Source organism: Myxine glutinosa, chromosome 8 (assembly GCF_964187855.1).
Source record: "Myxine glutinosa chromosome 8, kmMyxGlut1.1, whole genome shotgun sequence".
Classification (NCBI taxonomy): Eukaryota; Metazoa; Chordata; class Myxini; order Myxiniformes; family Myxinidae; genus Myxine; species Myxine glutinosa.
Genome location: NC_136268.1, coordinates 4381231 through 4401146, shown reverse-complemented (window position 1 = coordinate 4401146; position 19916 = coordinate 4381231). Strand labels below are relative to the sequence as shown.

Here is a 19916-nt window from a genome sequence, read left to right as displayed (position 1 = left end):
CAGAGATTGGGCATGCCCGTACTATATATAAGCTAGGACGTGCCTGTACGTGGGTGCCCGTTCCTTGCCAAAAAAAAAAAAAAAAAAAATTTGTGTAGGGGTGTGTGTGTGTAAACATCCTAGGGCGTGCCCGTACGTGGGTGCAAAAAAACATGCGTGCAAACAACAACAACAAAAAAAAACTTTGAAACCACGTGGCAGTAACGACCACAGAACCCCCCCCCCCCTCTATTTACATGAATGGTTTGGTCCATTCGCAACGACCACAGAACCCCCCCCTCTATTTACATGCAATGGTTTGGTCCAAAGCGAACGGCTTGCAGTGTTTGGTAAAGAAATCGCCATAGCTCGCTAAGTACTTGTCCGATTAATATGAAACCTTGAAAAGGCACATCCTCGGGTCCCCAGCAATATACCTGGCAAGTTTAAAGTATATCGGACCCGTGGTTGTCGAGAAACAGCGGTCACAGACAAACATACACACATACACACATACAAACACACAGAGATTACTGGAATTATAGATAGATATCTACACATCTGGGCAGTGTCTGTGTTGTCACTTAACGACTCCCTCAAACTTTTGTTTCCGTGGTTGTGAAGTGTTTTTAATAACATTGTGGTGGTTTTGAATCACGTGGTGGTGAGGTATTTTGAATTATGTGGTGGTGAGGTGTTTTTAAATGACGTGGAGGTGAGGTGTTTTTAAATCACGTGGTGGTGAGGTGTTTTTAAATCACGTGGTAGTGAGGTGTTTTTAAATCACGTGGTGGTGAGGTGTTTTTAAATCACCTGGTGGTGAGTGTTTTTAAATCAGGTGGTGGTGAGGTGTTTTTAAATCAGGTGGTGGTGAGGTGTTTTTAAATCAGGTGGTGGTGAGGTGTTTTTAAATCAGGTGGTGGTGAGGTGTTTTTAAATCAGGTGGTGGTGAGGTGTTTTTAAATCACGTGGTGGTGTGTTTTTAAATCACGTGTTGGTGAGGTGTTTTTAAATCACGTGGTGGTGAGGTGTTTTTAAATCACGTGGTGGTGAGGTGTTTTGAATTATGTGGTGGTGAGGTGTTTTGAATTAGTTGGTGGTGAGGTGTTTTGAATTGGTGAGGTGTTTTGAATTAGTTGATGAGGTGTTTTGAATTACTTGGTGGTGAGGTGTTTTGAATTATGTGGTGGTGAGGTGTTTTTAATTATGTGGTGGTGAGGTGTTTTTAATTATGTGGTGGTGAGGTGTTTTTAATTATGTGGTGGTGAGGTGTTTTTAAATGACGTGGTGGTGAGGTGTTTTTAAATGATGTGGTGGTGAGGTATTTTATGGCTGTGAGCTGTTTTTAATTTCGTGGCTTTGAGGTGTTTTTAATTTCGTGGCTGTGAGGTGTTTTTAATTTAGTGTTTTGTGGCTGTGAGGTGTTTTTAATTTCATGTTTCGTAGCTGTGAGGTGTTTTTAATTACGTGTTTCGTAGCTGTGAGGTGTTTTTAATTACGTGTTTCGTGGCTGTGAGGTGTTTTTCATTTTGTGGCTGTGATGTGTTTTTAATTACGTGTTTCGTGGCTGTGAGGTGTTTTTAATTACGTGTTTCGTGGCTGTGAGGTGTTTTTAATTACGTGTTTCGTGGCTGTGAGGTGTTTTTAATTACGTGTTTCGTGGCTGTGAGGTGTTTTTCATTTTGTGGCTGTGATGTGTTTTTAATTACGTGTTTCGTGGCTGTGAGGTGTTTTTAATTTCGTGTTTAGTGGCTGTGAGGTGTTTTTAATTACGTGTTTTGTGGCTGTGAGGTGTTTTTAATTTCATAGCTGTGAGGTGTTTTTTATTTCGTGTTTCATGGCTGTGAGGTGTTTTTAATTTCATGGCTGTGAGGTGTTTTTAAATATGTGTTTCTTGGCTGTGAGGTGGTTTTAATTTTGTGGCTGTGAGGTGTTTTTATTACGTATTTTGTGGTTGTGGGGTGTTTTCAATTTTGTGGTGGTGAGGTCTTTTGAATTACTTGGTGGTGAGGTACAACACAACACAACACAACACAACACAACATCACAGGTACAGTCATTATCCTCAGCTAAAATAAGCCCGCTCCTCAGTAACGAAGCGTGGTGAGACGAGCGCAGCGAGCCGAGCCAAGCTCGTGTATATATATATATATATATACACACACTAGATATATACACACACTAGATATATACAAAATCCTACAAAACTTTACTTTTTACAAATATTTTCCTTTGTTTTTTGTATGGATAATGTTCAGCACCCATCTATTACATACATCTATATTATAATAGCCGTAGATGATTCTGTCTGTCTGTCTGTCTGTCTATCTGTTGGGTGTCTGTCCGGGGTGTGGCTTACTCGGTTTGCAGAGTAGCTCCACCCATAGCTCCACCCATTCTGGGAGTGGCTATAAACAAATATCCACCATTTTATTAACTCGCATAGCTTTGAGTCCTGTTTTGTAGGCCCGTGGTGTCTTGCTCTCCCCCAGTTTTATTTCAAATCAAATTCGATAAATCATTTCATTTTTCACAGTCGCTAACATAGTTTTAGACTCGGTTGAAAAAAAACGGGAAGAAAATCCAATGAAAGTTGCCGTTTATAGAACGAAATGAATTCTCAAAGGCCTGTAACTTCAAGGCCATTGAGTCTCTCTCACGCCTTTATCTCCAATCTAACTCACCATATGATTTCATTTTTATCGATGGTTTTACTTTTAGACTCGGTGTCAGCAATAATTGAGAACAATCCACACACGCGGGAAAATGCAGAGATATATTTTTTAAAATCGCGTCATGGTGTATCATACACCGCCCAACATGACACCGCCGGCAATGTGTCGATATATATTAAAAATTCGCTTTTGCTTTTCCGTTATGATATATTACTATTTCGTTTGATGATAGTCGTCACAAAAACGTCAACAATGATGCCGACATATATTTCTTCGTTTTTATTTCATTCAACATATTAGCCGGAAGTAAAATATGTTTCAGGAAATTACCGAGAGATATTTCTTCGTTTTTTTTATTAGTTATGTGCGCATACACTTTAAATAGGTTTATTTGAAATCTTTAATTTTCCACAAACATTCCACACACGCGGGAAAATGCAGAGATATATTTTTTAAAATCGCGTCATGGTGTATCATACACCGCCCAACATGACACCGACGGCAATGTGTCGATATCTATTTTAAATTCGATATATCATTTCATTTTTCACAGTCGCTAACATAGTTTTAGACTCGGTTGAAAAAAAACGAGAAGAAAATCCGATGAAAGTTGCCGTTTATAGAACGAAATGAATTCTCAAATGCCTGTAACTTCAAGGCCATTGAGTCTCTCTCACGCCTTTATCTCCAATATAACTCACCATCATGGTTTTAGACTCGGTGTCAGCAACGCGGGAAAACGCAGAGATATATTTTTAAAAATACACCATATCACCGCCCAACAGCCAACAAGTATCATACACCGCCCAACATGACACAGACGTCAACATTTCGACATTATCGCTTTTTCTTTAAACCGAGCCGAACCGAATAAACCGAGTGAATTCACCGTTTACCTTTGGTGACAGTCGTCACAAAACGACATATATTTCTTCGTTTTTTTATTTATTAGTTATTTGCGCATACACTTTAAATAGGTCTATTTGAAATATTAAATTTTCACAATGTAATTTACTTGCCATTTGTCATTTGATAATTATGAGACACTTCCTATTGAGGATCGTGACAATTCATGCGGTGCGTGGAAACTTCCATTTCCAAAATGGATGAAGAACGCAGACCTGAACAGGATGCAGCTAGAAAACGAATGAGAAGGGCGAACGAGTCCGTCGTCGAACGTCAATGCAGACTTGAACAGGATGCAGCCAGAAAACGAATGAGACGGGAGAACGAGTCCGTCGACGAACGTCAATGCAGACTTGAACAGGTTGCAGCAAGAAAACGAATGAGACAGGAGAACGAGACAGTTGAGGAACGTGAACACCGACTCGCACAGGATGCTGCTGCAACAACGATGAGGAGGGAGAACGAGACCCTCGACGAACGTGAACACAGACTCGCACAGGATGCTGCTGCAACAACGATGAGGAGGGAGAACGAGACCCTCGACGAATGTGAACACAGACTCGCACAGGATGCTGCTGCAACAACGATGAGGAGGGAGAACGAGACCCTCGACGAACGTGAACACAGACTCGCACAGGATGCTGCTGCAACAACGATGAGGAGGGAGAACGAGACCCTCGACGAACGTGAACACAGACTCGCACAGGATGCTGCTGCAACAACGATGAGGAGGGAGAACGAGACCCTCGACGAACGTGAACACAGACTCGCACAGGATGCTGCTGCAACAACGATGAGGAGGGAGAACGAGACCCTCGACGAACGTGAACACAGACTCGCACAGGATGCTGCTGCAACAACGATGAGGTGCGAGAACGAGACCGTCGATGAACGCCAACACAGACTCGCACGGCATGCTGAGCAACAAAGACGTTGGAGTGCTCAGCAAACATATACAACCGCAGCCATAATGGATCCGGCCGAAGTATCCGATAATATTGTTCAAGAGCATAAATGCGGTCCAATGACGTCACCATGTGTGTACTGTTCTGCACACCATTTCACAAATGAATCAACAGGACAAGGGGATGGATTTACACTGTGTTGTTCCAAGGGAAAAGTTAAATTGCCTCCACTATTTGCCGTACCTGCTCGACTGCAACAACTTTATCAGGGTGACGATGGAAAATGTCGCAACTTCCGAGACAATATCCGGAATTACAATTCGGCATTAGCTTTTGCATCAATGGGTGCTCAGATCTCATCTCCTCCAGGAAATGGACCATACTGTTTCAAAATCCACGGTCAAATTTACCATCGCTGTGGTCCATTACATCCATCACATGTACATGAACAAGCACAATTTGCACAATTATTTATTTTGGATACAGCTCAAGCTACAAAGGAACGTATGAATCGACCTGAGAATCACAGATGTTTGCAAGAATTGATGGCAGAACTGCACAACATACTATCTGACGTTAATCCTTATGTCACATGTTACAAGACTATGTTCGAGCGTGAACAGGAAGAAATCAGGAAAGCTGTCCTTGAAGATCGCCTCCCTTCTACCTTGGAAATGCATTTTCGTCGACTGTGTGCAGACGACCAAAGACGTTACAACATACCAACTGCTGATGAAATTGCTGCTGTCTTCGTTAGTGGACAAGATGGTGAACCACCTGCAAACAGGGATTTCCAGGTTCATTTGCATGACCAGGGCTTACACAATCTCTCTCCACTTTCCTCTCACATTGATCCCATGACATATCCCATTCTCTTTCCACATGGCGAGCCTGGATGGATGATAAACATGCCTCACCAGCGACAGACTGCGGTTCGAAACAAGGTAACTCATCGTGAATTCTATGCCTACCGACTGGCTATTCGAAATGAATTCAGCACTATCCATTCTTCGGGGAAATTGTTCCAGCAGTATGTTGTCGACGGTTATTGCAAGGCAGAAGCAAATCGACTGCAATACTTCAAACAAAATCAGGAAACCCTTAGAGCCATGGAATACAGAGGACTACTGGACCACGTCCAGAACGTTGCTGCTGATAACCAACGTCCTGTCGGTCGTATCGTCATTTTGCCGTCGAGTTTTGCAGGGAGTCCCAGAGCTATGCAGCAGAACTACCAAGATGCTATGGCCATTGTTCGCAAATTCGGAAAACCAGATCTTTTCATCACGTTCACGTGTAATCCAAAATGGACAGAGATACAAGAAAACATCGGCCAACACCAACGAGCTGAAGGCAGACCAGATTTAGTGGCACGCGTGTTTCATCTGAAATTAAAAGAGTTAATCGACGATATAACGAAGAAGCACGTGTTGGGCAAAGTACGTGCATTTCTCTACGTCGTCGAGTATCAGAAGCGTGGCCTACCGCATGCCCACATATTACTCATGCTGTGCCAAGAAGATAAAATTTGTACCGCTGAAGACATTGACAGAATTGTTTCCGCACAAATTCCTAATTCAAATGAGTCACCAGAGATCCATTCCTTGGTGAAGTCTCACATGATACATGGTCCGTGTGGCAATTTAAATCGCCATTCGATTTGTGTGAAAGATGGAGTGTGCAGTAAAGGCTTTCCAAAAGCGTATGCTGCAGAGACACTTGCGAGCATAGATGGCTATGCCCTTTACAAGCGTCCCCCAAATGGACCCACCATAACCGTTCATGGAACCGATGTTGATTGCCAATATGTCGTCCCATTCAATGCTTATTTACTGAAGAAGTACAGAGCACACATCAACATTGAGGTTTGCGCAAGCATAAAGAGTATAAAGTACTTATTTAAATATGTGTACAAGGGACATGACTGTGCCAGCATCGAAATTCGAGAGCGCGGGAGAGTGGAGGTGGACGAAATAAAGACCTATTTGGACTGTAGATATGTCAGTGCCCCAGAGGCAGCATGGAGATTGATGGAATTTGAAATGCACAAACAGTCCCATTCCATCACCAGACTTGCGGTACACTTACCTGAATTGCAGACTGTTGTGTTCAGGGATGGTAACGAGGAAGAAGCCATTGTACGACATAGGGGTACAACACTTACAGCTTGGTTTCAGTTAAACCAGAGAGACCCTGAGGCACGAAGTTATCTGTACCATGACATTCCAAAATATTACGTATTTGAAGATGGACAAAAGACATGGAAACTTCGACGCCGGGGCGGCAACAAGGTTATCGGACGCATGGTTTCGGCAAGCCCTATGGACATTGAGCGCTTTCATCTTCGTGTACTCCTGCTGCACTGCCCTGGTAAAACATCATTTGAAGATCTCAGAACCGTAGATGGAGCAGTTTGTGAAACATACAAGGATGCAGCCAGGAAATTACATTTAACAGAAGATGATACAGAATGGGACAGGTCCTTAGCTGATGGAGTTATCTTTGCCATGCCACAACAATTGAGATCTCTTTTTGCAACCCTATGCATATTCTGCACACCAACAGACACGTCGGCACTGTGGGAAAAATATAAAAACGACCTTTGCGAAGATTTTGTGCACAGCGGCCATATCTTGGAACAAAGTATTTTCATGGCATTGCGAGAAATACAGTCCTTCCTCCTAAGACATGGACAGACCTTGGAAGCATTTCAGTTACCAGTACCTCCAGACACTGTTGAAGATCTTTCGAGCGATGATTATCAGTATGTACCGGGAGATGAACATGAAAAAGGTGAAAACAACAGACAACTACTAAATGATGACCAAATCAAAATTGTAGATGAGGTCCTACAGGCCGTTCATTGTAGGGACCAGTACACAGGCAACCGGTTGTTTTTCGTTGATGGACCGAGCGGAAGTGGCAAGACCTTTCTCTATAATACGCTTCTGCACATCTTGCAAGGCCAGTGTCGTTTGGTTCTTCCAATGGCGTACTCGGGCATTGCAGCAACATTGCTAGCAGGGGGCCGTACATCGCACCATCGATTTAAATTGCCAGTGCCCATTTTGGAAAACTCCACATGCAACATATCACCTACGAGTAAAGATGCAGATACTCTAAGGAAGGCCAACCTATTCATTTGGGATGAAGCACCTATGGCTCCAGCATATGCTTTAGCGGCTGTTGATCGATGTCTCCGGGATGTAACCAGCAACAACATTCCTTTTGGTGGAAAGGTCTTACTTCTTGGTGGGGACTTCAGGCAGGTTTTGCCCGTTGTACCTCGCGCTGCACCTGCAGCAATCATCGCCACATGCATCAAGCGTAGCAAGTTGTGGCCAAAGTTCAAACTGCTGAACTTAAAATCAAACATGAGAGCTAATGATGACGAAGAATTCTCAAAATGGTTACTGTCGGTTGGAAATGGGACTGTGGAAACAATTCCTGACTCAGATTTAATACGACTGCCTGATCGTATCTGTGTAGAAGACAACATGTCTTTAGCAGAGGCTGTTTTTGGTAATTTGAACGAAATCCATTCAAACTATGATGCGCTGGCACAACGAGCCGTGTTGTGTCCAAAGAATGAATCCACATTTGTGATCAACGATGAGATACTGGATGCATTTCCTGGGGAAGAAAAGACGTACTTCAGCGCTGATTCCATTGTCTGTGATGACCCTGAAGAGGCACTAAATTATCCTATGTAATTCCTAAATCAATTAACTCCTTCTGGAATGCCATTGCACAAACTTCGTCTCAAAGATGGTGCTGTCATCATGTTACTCCGTAACTTTGATCCGAAACAGGGACTGTGCAATGGTGCAAGATTGGTTGTTAAAAGATTGTTGCCAAACATAATAGATGGAGAAATAATTTCTGGCAGTCACAAAGGAACACGCACATTTTTACCCAGGATTAGTATTGCACCTTCCGATACAACACTACCATTCGTACTCAAACGCCATCAATTTCCAGTTCGTGTGGCATTCTCTTTCTCAATAAACAAGAGTCAAGGTCAAACATTACACAAAGTTGGGATTTACCTACCAGAACCCGTCTTCAGCCATGGCCAATTATATGTTGCATTGTCGCGTGCTAAACGATTTGAGGATGTCAAGGTAAAGGTAGTCAGTAATGGCCAACAGGGAAAAATTGATGGCCGCAGTGGAATCTTCACCCGTAATGTTGTTTACCCGGAGGTCCTGCAGTGACACCATTCAGGCAACAAAAGGAGGTCACGAAGGAAAATAGTTAATTACTCAGACACATTTAGTTGCGGTGATTGAAAAATCACCGGACTATTGTTGCTGTTTTGATGCTTTTTACTGCTGTTTTGATGCTTTTTCACTGCTGTTTTGATGCTTTTTCAGTGCTGTTTTTTCACAGCTGTTCTGATGCTTTTTCACTGCTGTTTTGATGCTTTTTCACTGCTGTTTTGATGCTTTTTCAGCTGTTTTGATGCTTTTTCACTGCTGTTTTGACGCTTTCCACTGTTGTTTTGATGCTTTTTCACTGCTGTTTTGATGTTGTTTCACAGCTGTTCTGTTGCTTTTTTGCCGTTTTGCCTAAAAATCTCATTTCAAAAAAAAAAATTCCAAAAAAATCTCACAATGATGACATATAATTCAACGAAAACGTTGAAGCAACCGCATAATATTACGGTGTTGTTTAACTCTGAGTGAGAATAGTTCTAAATTTTTAAAACTTTCTTCTGATATTTGTGATTTCTTTCAAACAAACTGTATTTCCCATCTACACGGGCATGTATGTATTCCTATTAACGTTATGTAAAGTACATAAATTGTGTGGATTACATCATTTGTGGATGTGATCAATTATTGCCAGTAACCATTTTATATAACTGAATGTGCAGGTGCAGCATCTAACTCAATATGTCGAAATGTCACACACATCCATGCCCGTGGGATTCCCACGGGTGACCCCGCTAGTATAAATATATAGTCTGTATATATATACAGACTTGGCATTTAATATGGAATATTTTTTTTTTCTTGACTTGGGTTTACTTTCTTAACTCAGTATATCAATCTGGTGAGTTTCTTTTACACTTCGGTGATTTATTTGTTAAAAGAACCATGTCATTGATTGTCTGTCGCAGCAAGAAGTCAACAACAGGATTATATCACAGGTGGCGTGGCAAAATGTATGGACAGGTGCATTTGATGATTGGCTTCACAGTCGGGTATACAAGGGTTGTTGCGTTCTGTATTAGTGGAAAACAACTGCTGCACGTCTCCAAAAGTTATTGCCGCTTCCTCTGGAGATGGGCCGTCAACTCGACGATGCTGTTTGTCATGGAGTGGTGGCTTTACGAAATTACGGCATGAAAAAGTGTGCTATTGCTCGGCAGTATGGCATCACTCAAGGTCAGGTGTCAAAGATCCTGAAACGAAATGCTCAGAGGGGTGTCCCTACTCCAATACCGAGGCCAGGACGTCCCCGCAGAACCACAAGGAGGGATGATCGCCAGCTGCACCGGTTAGTCCACAATGGCCGTACCAAGTCAGCTAATCGGCTTAGGGCTGAGTGGCAGCAACTGACAAATGTGCCTGTATCCAGAAGGCTAGTCAACCAACGACTGGTTCAAGCAGGCTATCGTGCCAGGCGTCCCCTGAGAAAGCCACACCTGACCAGACAACACCGCCAGCGCCGATTGCAGTGGGCCAGAGAGCACCGTCAATGGCAGCCAGGACACTGGAATCACATGATCTTCAGTGACGAGTTTAGTTTTCTGGTCTGTCGTCAAGATGGCCACGTCCGAGTGCGCAGACAAGTGCATGAAGCCTACAACAAAGATTGTATAGTGCCAAGAGTCCAAGCTGGAGGTGGTGGGGTGACCGTTTGGGCTGCTTTTCATGCAGCGGGCAAAACTGACCTGGTTGTTCTGAATCGAAACCTGAACCAGTTCAAGTACAGGGCCATTCTGGAAGAAACATTGCTTCCATTTGCTCGTGCAGCCTTTTGAGGAAACTTTGTCTTCCAAGATGACAATGCACGGCCTCATCGTGCTCGCATGGTCCAACACTTTCTTGCTGACCGTGGTGTAGAGCATATGGAGTGGCCTGCCATGTCCCCGGATATGAATCCGATAGAGAACTTGTGGGCAGAATTAACGCGTCAAATCGACAACCTGGACCAGCAGCCGACCTCTGTGCGTGAATTGCAGCAGGCTATTGTCACTGCATGGCAAGCGATTCCTGTCCAAACCTTGGCAAATCTCGTGAACAGCATGCCTCAACGTGTACGTGCTCTTCTGAATGCTCGTGGGGGTTACACGAAGTACTGAACTGTAATTTTACTGTCCGTAATCCCAGTCGTAATTTAACTTTTGTTTTTGTTAAAAAAAAAATTTGGCTAATGTGCAAAATAAAGAGATACTTCTGGAAAACTTACAGAAGTTTAACACAGTGCTGTCCATGAATTGCGTTCGATATCAGTTTACATCACTTTCAAGGATCAATTTATTTGTTTCGAAATGTCAAATGTGGTTTTTGTTTCTTTTAAAGGTCACATTAACAAAATCTAGAATAATTTCAACATTGCAGTGGGCCAGGCTGGTGCTCCTGCCTCACACCTGGCTCGGCTTCACGCTGTTGAATCCAAAGCTTTCAGAATCATTGGAATCTCCCGCGATGAAGCTATCTCTGAGGGCCTTTCACTCACTCACCACAGGCAGGTAGGTGGTCTTTCTGTCTTCTACCGACTCCTCTCCGGCGTTGCTCCCCCAGCTCTCTCTGTGCTCTGTCCCCCCAAATATTCCTACAGGTCGCACAAGATCTGCCAGCCACCCTCTGATGGTTAAACTGCCGAAATCTCGGCTCTCTGCTCACCTTCACTCTTTCATTCCTCTTTTCTCCCGCCTCTGGAACAAACTCCCACACTCACTTCAATCACACTCCTCCCTCCAGGTCTTCAAAACAGCTGTTCACCACCATCTCTTATCTTCCCCCATCCAAAACCTTGATCTTTTCTACCCCCACTAATTCATCCCAGATCCAACTTGTTTGAAATTCCAACTTCTTTCCTGGAAGTCTTGGCAGTGTCCATATGTTTGATAGCTCTCCCACCCCCCCCCCCCCACCTTCCCATGCCTCCCCCCCAAAGCCCTCTCCCTCCCACAGTTCTCTCGATGTCTCCATGTCTCTCGGTCCCTGCTCTCAAATGTTGTGTTTGTGTCCTTCCCCCTCTCTCCCCATCTTGTCTACCGCTCCCGATGTTATTTGTTTTGTGTGTCTGTTTGTCTTTCTGTGTGATTAATGTTCGCTCTTTCACGAGCCTCGATCTTGTATAGAAAAAAAAATTAAAAAAAATAAAAATAAAAATAAAAAATAAAAAATAAACACACACACAACATAATTCCAATGAACTTTTGGTTCTAAGACATCTTGAAAAGTAAGTTCACCCCCACAAAAAAAATATTCCATATTAAATGCCAAGTCTGTGTATATATATATATATATATATATATATATATATATATATATATATATATATACATTTGAGTTCAAAACACACCTGGTCACAAGTGTGCCACACTGACCGGGTCCTCAGTCGAGGTCCTCAGCATCATCCCGTTTCGGCCCTTCAACCTCGATACGGTCAGCTGAGGTGCGCCAGCAGGGGCACATGCACATCCACATGCAGCAACTACACCTGGGAGCGTACATACACCCACCCCCAGCCAGTGCGAACGCAGACAACATCAACAACAACACCTCCGCATCCAGAATCCACAGCACCAAACAAACACGGTGGAACACTCAAACACCCACCTTTATACCCTTCACCACTCACCAGCAAAACACACCAGATCATTCATACATACCCATACACACACACACACACACACACACACACACACACACACACACCAACCAACCACCTACCCTTACAACATACACCACTCAACATACAAAAAACACACACTCATGCAAAAATTAATTCATGCAAAAAACACACACCCTCACCCACTCACTCATATACACAAAATAAGAAATAATAATTGTAACAAAAAACAAACAAAAAACACAACCAACCTACACCATTCGACATGCCTCCATAAACTTCCTCCATATCCAAAATGAGCCTTTCAAGGCAACCTGGGCCACCTTGTCACACATCCTCCTTCTTTCTGTCCCACACACTCCCTGCCTAGCAAGAAATGCAGAAAAGGAATTGCCAATATACCCTCTGCACCCCACCTCAAATGGCTGACACGAAACTCGCCAACCCTTCTCCCGGCACTCTGCCTCCAGCTCACTGTACTTTCCTCTCTTCCTCTCGTGCACCTCCTCCATATTCTCTTCCCAAGGTACCGACAATTCCCCTAAGATGACCTGTCTTGTTGCACCTGACCAAATGACAATGTCAGGCCGCAACCTTGTCACACAGATCTCCTCTGGGAATACCAATTGTGGCTTTAGGTCTGCCACCACCTGCCAATCACAAGCATCTGACAGCCCTCTTGTTTTCCACCTCCTCCTCTTTCCACCTCTTACCACTTGGCCCTCTTTGACAAACCACACCTCTCCCCCATCAGTCTCCTTCTCCACTCTTCTTTCTCTCGACCTCAGCACCTCTTGTTGCACCATCTGCGCCAGCACCTGATCATGTCGCCACCTGTATTTTCCTGCTGCCATTGCGACTGAACATGCACTCAGTACATGCTGCACCATTCCCACACCTCCACACAAATAACATCTCTCCTCCTGCAACAACCCCCACAATCTCAAGTTTACTGGTGACGGAAGCACATCATACGTTGCCCGCAACAGGAAATTCAACAATATTGGCTCCATCCTCCAAATCTCTTGCCACTTCAATATCCTCACCCGCACACCTTCCCACTTAGTCCAAGCACCCTGCTGTGCCTGACCGACTGCTTTCACATATCTCCCCTCCTCTTCCTTTCTTCTCACCTCCCTCTCAACCATCTTCCTCCTCTCTTTCACACATGCCTTTCCCCATCGCTCATGCTTCATCCACCTCAAGCCATGCTTCCCATGCTGTACCATACCCATGACCTCCTCTTGTTGCAACCGCTCCTCCATCTCGTCCACCTCTGCTCTTGCATGCCACTTCCGACTTCCCTTCTTCTCTGGGATAGCATTCTTTACCACTGCATCACTTGAATCCCGCAACATCATGAACTCCCCCACCCTCACCACCTTAAACTCCTCGGTTAATGATGTCAAGGGAAACTGGAGTTTCCCACCCTGACCATAAAAGGCAATGTTCATCAAACAGCGTGGCACTCCCAACTACCTCCTCACAAACCTGCTCACCACAACCTCCATCCTCTCCACATGCCCAATTGCAATATCATACATCATCAATGGCCACAATACTCGTGGCATCAATCCAAACTTCAAACACCATACCTTCAACTTACCTGGCAAACCACATCCATCAATCCTCCTCAAACCTCTCAAAAGCTTGTTTCTGACCTCCTCCACTCTTCCCACATCATTCAACTCCACTGTGTACCATCTTCCCAAACTCTTGACAGGGGCCTCTACCAATGATGGAACCACCTCCCCTCCCAGCTCAAACCTGTGCATGTTATCCACCACTTCTCATCTCACTACCACACTCCTCGACTTTCTTGCTTTAAATCCCATTCTTGCCCACCGCATCAACCTTTCCAGTCGCCCCAGTACCTCTGCTGCTGCATCAGCGGACTGTTGGACAACTGTCAGGTCATCCATGAAAGCAAACATTGCTGGCAACCTCTGACCAGGGGCTAGCTCCACTTCTTTCCCACGTCCACTCACCGCACGTATCAATAACTCCATAACCAGCACAAACAAAATAGGGGAGATGATACATCCCATCGGGATCCCCACTTCCAACTTCTGCCACTCTGTTACATAGGACTGTGTCGCAAACTGCATCCAAAACTGATCATAATATGCCATCAAAAAATCCCGAAATCTCCGTGTCACCCAAAAAAAAAAAACCATGGCATACCTGATCAAGGCATGCGGCACTGACCCATATGCATTCTCCAAATCCAGCCATACCACCGCCACATCCTTCCTTTGCCTCTTTGCCTCCTGTAACACTTGCCAAACCATTGCCGAGTGTTCAATGCATCCTAGTGATCCTGGTATTCCTGCCTTTTGCACCGAACCATCCACAAAACCATTCCCTCTAATGAAGCCTGAGAGCCGTGCCACAAAGACACTCATCAATATCTTCCCATCTACATCGAGCAATGATATAGGTCTAAACTGCTACAGTGTCACAGCCTCCTGCTTTGGAATATAAACTCCTTCCGCCCTCGTCCATTGACTGGGCACCACTCCTTGCCTCCATGCCACCTTCAGAGCCTTCCACAGATACTGCCTGATACCTTCACAACTCTTAAACACCTTGTATGGCACTCCACTTGGTCCTGGAGCCGATGCCGCCCGTGCCTTCCTCAAAACTGCCTCAATCTCAGACATCTTTGGCTCTGACAAATCAAATGGAACACCTGGCTCTGTCGGTCTCACCAATCCTTCGATGTCCTCCACCACTTCGTTCCTCCTTGTGTCTGCATACGTGACACGCAGGTCGCAGGTGACCTTCCAACTCTTCCTTTGGTACCTTCAGTACACCACCTCGAGACGGCTCCAACAGATCCTTCATAAACTGAAAAGGCTTCTCAAAGAACCTCTTTCTCTTCCTCTGCCTCTCCTTTCTTCACCTCTTCATCCTTTCCACTCTCTTCAACTTCACCAACCTCATCCTCACCTGCTTCATCAACACCTCAAGCCCATTCCTCTCCCCTTCCACTGCCCTCTTCCATCTTCCATTCAAACTCCTCAACTCCATTCTCAACTCATGGATCTCCCTCTGCCTCCTGCTCAAACATGCCTCCTTCTCACCCCTCTCTATACACTCTTTCACTCCAAACGTGACACATGCATACTCAAACACAATCTCATTCATCTTTCTCAATCTATCTTCCACCCTTCCTTTCAACCTATGAAGCGCCCCACACATCACTCCATCCATTCTCTCCCATACTTCCCTTTCTCCTATACCTGGCCATTTCACTCTCCTCCTCACATCCTTTCCCTGCTGAAGTACAACCCCAGGACATACAACACTGTGGCTTGCTACCTGGCTGTTTCTCCCGGCCGTCTTACGTGTCCTCTTTTCAAAGGCCCTGCCTTGCTGTACCTCCTCCTCACCCACCTTACGCACACACAACCATTCGGCTCTGATGGACATGCAATCCTCTCACTGACTCAAACTCACGTCCACACCCATACTTCTCTGGAACCTGTCCTGCCTCCACATGCACACCATCACCCCATAGACATACATCTCCCACACGATCACTCCCACACCCCTTCCTGGCCTGATGGATCCTCAACCCTCTGATGGATCCGAACTCACGTCCACACTGACACCTTACCAGACTTGCATCCACAATCCGTTCTCATTTGTCAACATCAGTATAGGGGTCTTTATCTGTTTTATCTGTCCGTTTGGGCCCATCTTCCACCCCACCTCTCGGAGAGCCCTTGGGGTGTTCTCTATTTTTAACCAACACTGTAAATTATCGGTGCCACACAATCCAAACCATGCAGCTTGGCAAAATGGCTTACAAGGCCACCTGCCCCCGATGCTGTCTCTCCAGCGTCCCCAGCCTATTCCTGGTCGCCACCCAGTCTTTCCTGGGAGTCACTGGTAGCACCAGCACAAACATAAGTTCAAAACACACCTGGTCACAAGTGTGCCGCACTGACCGGGTCCTCAGTCGAGGTCCTCAGCATCATCCCGTTTCGGCCCTTCAACCTCGATACGGTCAGGTGTTGGCTGGTTGGTTTAGTCCTGGTGTTGGCTTAGCGGTTAGGGTGCCGGCTTGGGATCCTAGGATCCTGGGTTCGAATTCCGGTCGATCGCTGAATTAACGCCAGGGGGGTTGACTCAGCCTGTCATCCTTCCGAGGTCAGCAAATTGAGTACCAGCTTGCTGGGATGAATGATCCCGGTGTGTACCCCGGTTAGAATGGGTACACCGTATCCCTGCGTATCGTAAGAGGCGACTAAGGGTTGGCGTCAGGAAGGGCATCCGGCCATAAAAACATTGCTTCAAACAGGGAACCATGATTGTCATGGGGCCCGCAAGGCTAACCCCCGCTCTAGCGGGGAAAATGGCCTTAAAACGATCATTCATTCATTCATTCAACCTCGATACGGTCAGCTAAGGTGGTATATATGGTGGTCAGCTATATATATATATATATATATATATATATATATATATATATATATATATATACAGACTTGGCATTTAATATGGAATATTTTTTTTGTGGGGGTGAACTTACTTTTCAAGATGACTTAGAACCAAAACTTCATTGGAATTATGTTGAAATTATTCTAGATTTTGTTAATGTGACCTTTAAAAGAAACAAAAACCACATTTGACATTTCGAAGCAAATAAATTGATCCTTGAAAGTGATGTAAACTGATATCGAACTCAATTCATGGACAGTACTGTGTTAAACTTCTGTACGTTTTCCAGAAGTATCTCTTTATTTTGCACATTAGCCAAAAAAAATTTCAACAAAAACAAAAGCTAAATTATGACTGGGATTACGGACAGTAAAATTACAGTTCAGTACTTCGTGTAACCCCCACGAGCATTCAGGAGAGCACGTACACGTCGAGGCATGCTGTTCACGAGATTTGCCAAGGTTTGGACAGGAATCGCTTGCCATGCAGTGACAATAGCCTGCTGCAATTCACGCACAGAGGTCGGCTGCTGGTCCAAGTTGTCGATTTGACGCGTTAATTCTGCCCACAAGTTCTCGATCGGATTCATATCCGGGGACATGGCAGGCCACTCCATATGCTCTACACCACCGTCAGCCAGAAAGTGTTGGATCATGCTACCACGATGAGGCCGTGCATTGTCATCTTGGAAGACAAAGTTTCCTCGAAAGGCTGCAGGAGCAAATGGAAGCAATGTTTCTTCCAGAATGACCCTGTACTTGAACTGGTTCAGGTTTCCATTCAGAACAACAAGGTCAGTTTTGCCCCCTGCATGAAAAGCAGCCCAAACGGTCACCCCACCAACTCCAGCTTGGACTCTTGGCACTATACAATCTTCGTTGTGGGCTTCATGCACTTGTCTGCGCACTCGGATGCGGCCATCTTGACGATAGACCAGAAATCTAGACTCGTCACTGAAGGTCACGTGATTCCAGTGTCCTGGCTGCCATTGACGGTGCTCTCTGGCCCACTGAAATCGGCACTGGCTGTGTTGTCTGGTCAGGTGTGGCTTTCGCAGGGGACGCCTGGCATGATAGCCTGCTTGAACCAGTCGTTGGTTGACTAGCCTTCTGGATACAGGCACATTTGTCAGTTGCTGCCACTCAGCCCTAAGCCGATTAGCTGACTTGGCACGGCCATTGCAGACTAACCGGTGCAGCTGGCGATCATCTCTCCTTGTGGTTCTGCGTGGACGTCCTGGCCTCGGTATTGGAGTAGGGACACCCCTCTGAGCATTTCGTTTCAGGATCTTTGACACCTGACCTTGAGTGATGCCATACTGCCGAGCAATAGCACACTGTTTCATGCCAGAATTTCGTAAAGCCACCACTCCATGACAAACAGCATTGTCAAGTTGACGGACCATCTCCAGAGGAAGCGGCAATAACTTTTGTAGATGTGCAGCAGTTGTTTTCCACTAATACAGAACGCAACAACCCTTATATACCCGATTGTGAAGCCAATCGTCAAATGTACCTGTCCTTACATTTTGTCACGCCACCTGTGATATAATCCTGTTATTGACTTCTTCCTGCGAAAGACAATCAGTGACATGGTTCTTTCAACAAAGACATCACCGAAGGATAAAAAAAACTCACCAGATTGATATACTGAGTTCAGAAAGTAAACCCAAGTCAAGAAAAAAATATATATTCCATATTAAATGCCAAGTCTGTATATATATGCTTGATCGTGGGAAAATCTGACCCGAATTTCGGCTGTGGCTGATATTCCTATGGTATACTGGTTCTCAAAAACTGGATGTGCTAGTGAAAATTGCATATCATAATCGAAAAATCTACAGATTCATGTTGGTTAGAATCACCTCAAAATATACTAGAACCATAAAACTTTAAAAATTTTGTTGACAAGTGTAATTTGCTGCTTTTGTTGGGGTCAAGTACATAACCTTGTCAGTTCGGCTTCTGTTTTGTGGTAATTGTGACGTAAACGATGATCATGTCTATTGAAAATCAATGTCACATTGAGGGTGTCTGCCTGTTCTACACCCTCTCCACCACCCATTGGTCAAACTTGCAGCCACTTTAATATGCAAGCTCTTTTTTGAGTATTTTTGTGCACAGGTAGTCCAGTGAGTGAGACAGTGAACAAATAGACCGTTGTCTTTAGAGGACAAGTCTATCAACACATGCACTTTGCTACAGGACACTGTGATTGGACCATCTGGCAAACCCTCCCTGGAAATACTTTTATTTAATTATGTTTACTTTTTTATTTTATGCTTTTAGACACCGATGACGTGATCACCCACGGTGATTGGTAGACGGTGGATTATCTCAAATTACTTGCAATTATTTTGACCTTGTAATAAAAAGGTCACAATTTATCTTTATTCGTATCACTTTTCCATATTTTAAGTCGAATGTGTTCCCCTTTTTGATGTTGCTTGCATCTCAGACGTGTTTGGTGTGTTACATTTCCATGCACCGCAGATGCCAGGTAGTGACATCCAGGCAAGCTTGGGCAAAGCTTAATCCCAGAATTTATTTTGCTCTCATGTTCTCCTCATGCGGTAAGTGGTTTGGTTTGGTTTGGTTTGTGTGGCGACGAGATTAACTTTTAAGATTGGAAAAGCGTAGCCAGGTCAGCTTCGTGCAAGGGTACCTTTGATTAAGTGCAATCGCATTTTGCGTTTGAGCCCCCCATGCACAACGCTGATATTTTTGCGAATACCGTAATGCAGTTGTGGTGGGGATTTTTGTTGTGTATTACTTCCCGGAAAGAGTGTTAATGTGGAGTTTGTGACACGACGACCCAATTTGAGAGTGGTTCATTTCTGCACTCCGGTTTCACCTCCCCCCCCCCCCCCCATCCCCTCGTCCCTCAGCACAACTATTTGAGAAATCGTGTGGCCAGACAGAGCCGTGTTTTCTTGAAAGAGCTGCAGTGCTGGTCACGCGTTCTCGACAGCATTTGGAGTCGAGGTGGGGGGGACAAACGTGCAGTGTGCTGGTGATTTGTTCCGGCGGAGAGTTAAAGGGCTGGCGGAAAGCTTTCCTGACTTTCTGACTGTGGCTTTGATGGTGACCATATGACTGCTGGAACTAGCTCGCCACAGCAGAGATTTAAGAGCTACGACTTATCATCTTGTCGACCTCCGCTAGAGCATTTGCAGAAGATGTCATTTTGA

The 19916-nt window shown here is 44.8% G+C and overlaps 1 protein-coding gene across 4 annotated transcripts in view; it reads left to right on the top strand.

Moving 5' to 3' along the window:
* Positions 1 to 19916, top strand: part of GAS2 (growth arrest specific 2) — a 129179-nt gene that overhangs the window by 29925 nt on the left and 79338 nt on the right. The window contains exon 1 of one of the 4 annotated variants that reach the window (XM_068124006.2): positions 18935 to 19298. The exons of 1 other annotated variant lie outside the window; for it this stretch is intronic. The gene's annotated coding sequence lies outside the window, so the exon portion shown is untranslated. 2 more of the 4 variants (XM_068124009.2, XM_068124004.2) reach the window with 2 other exon arrangements.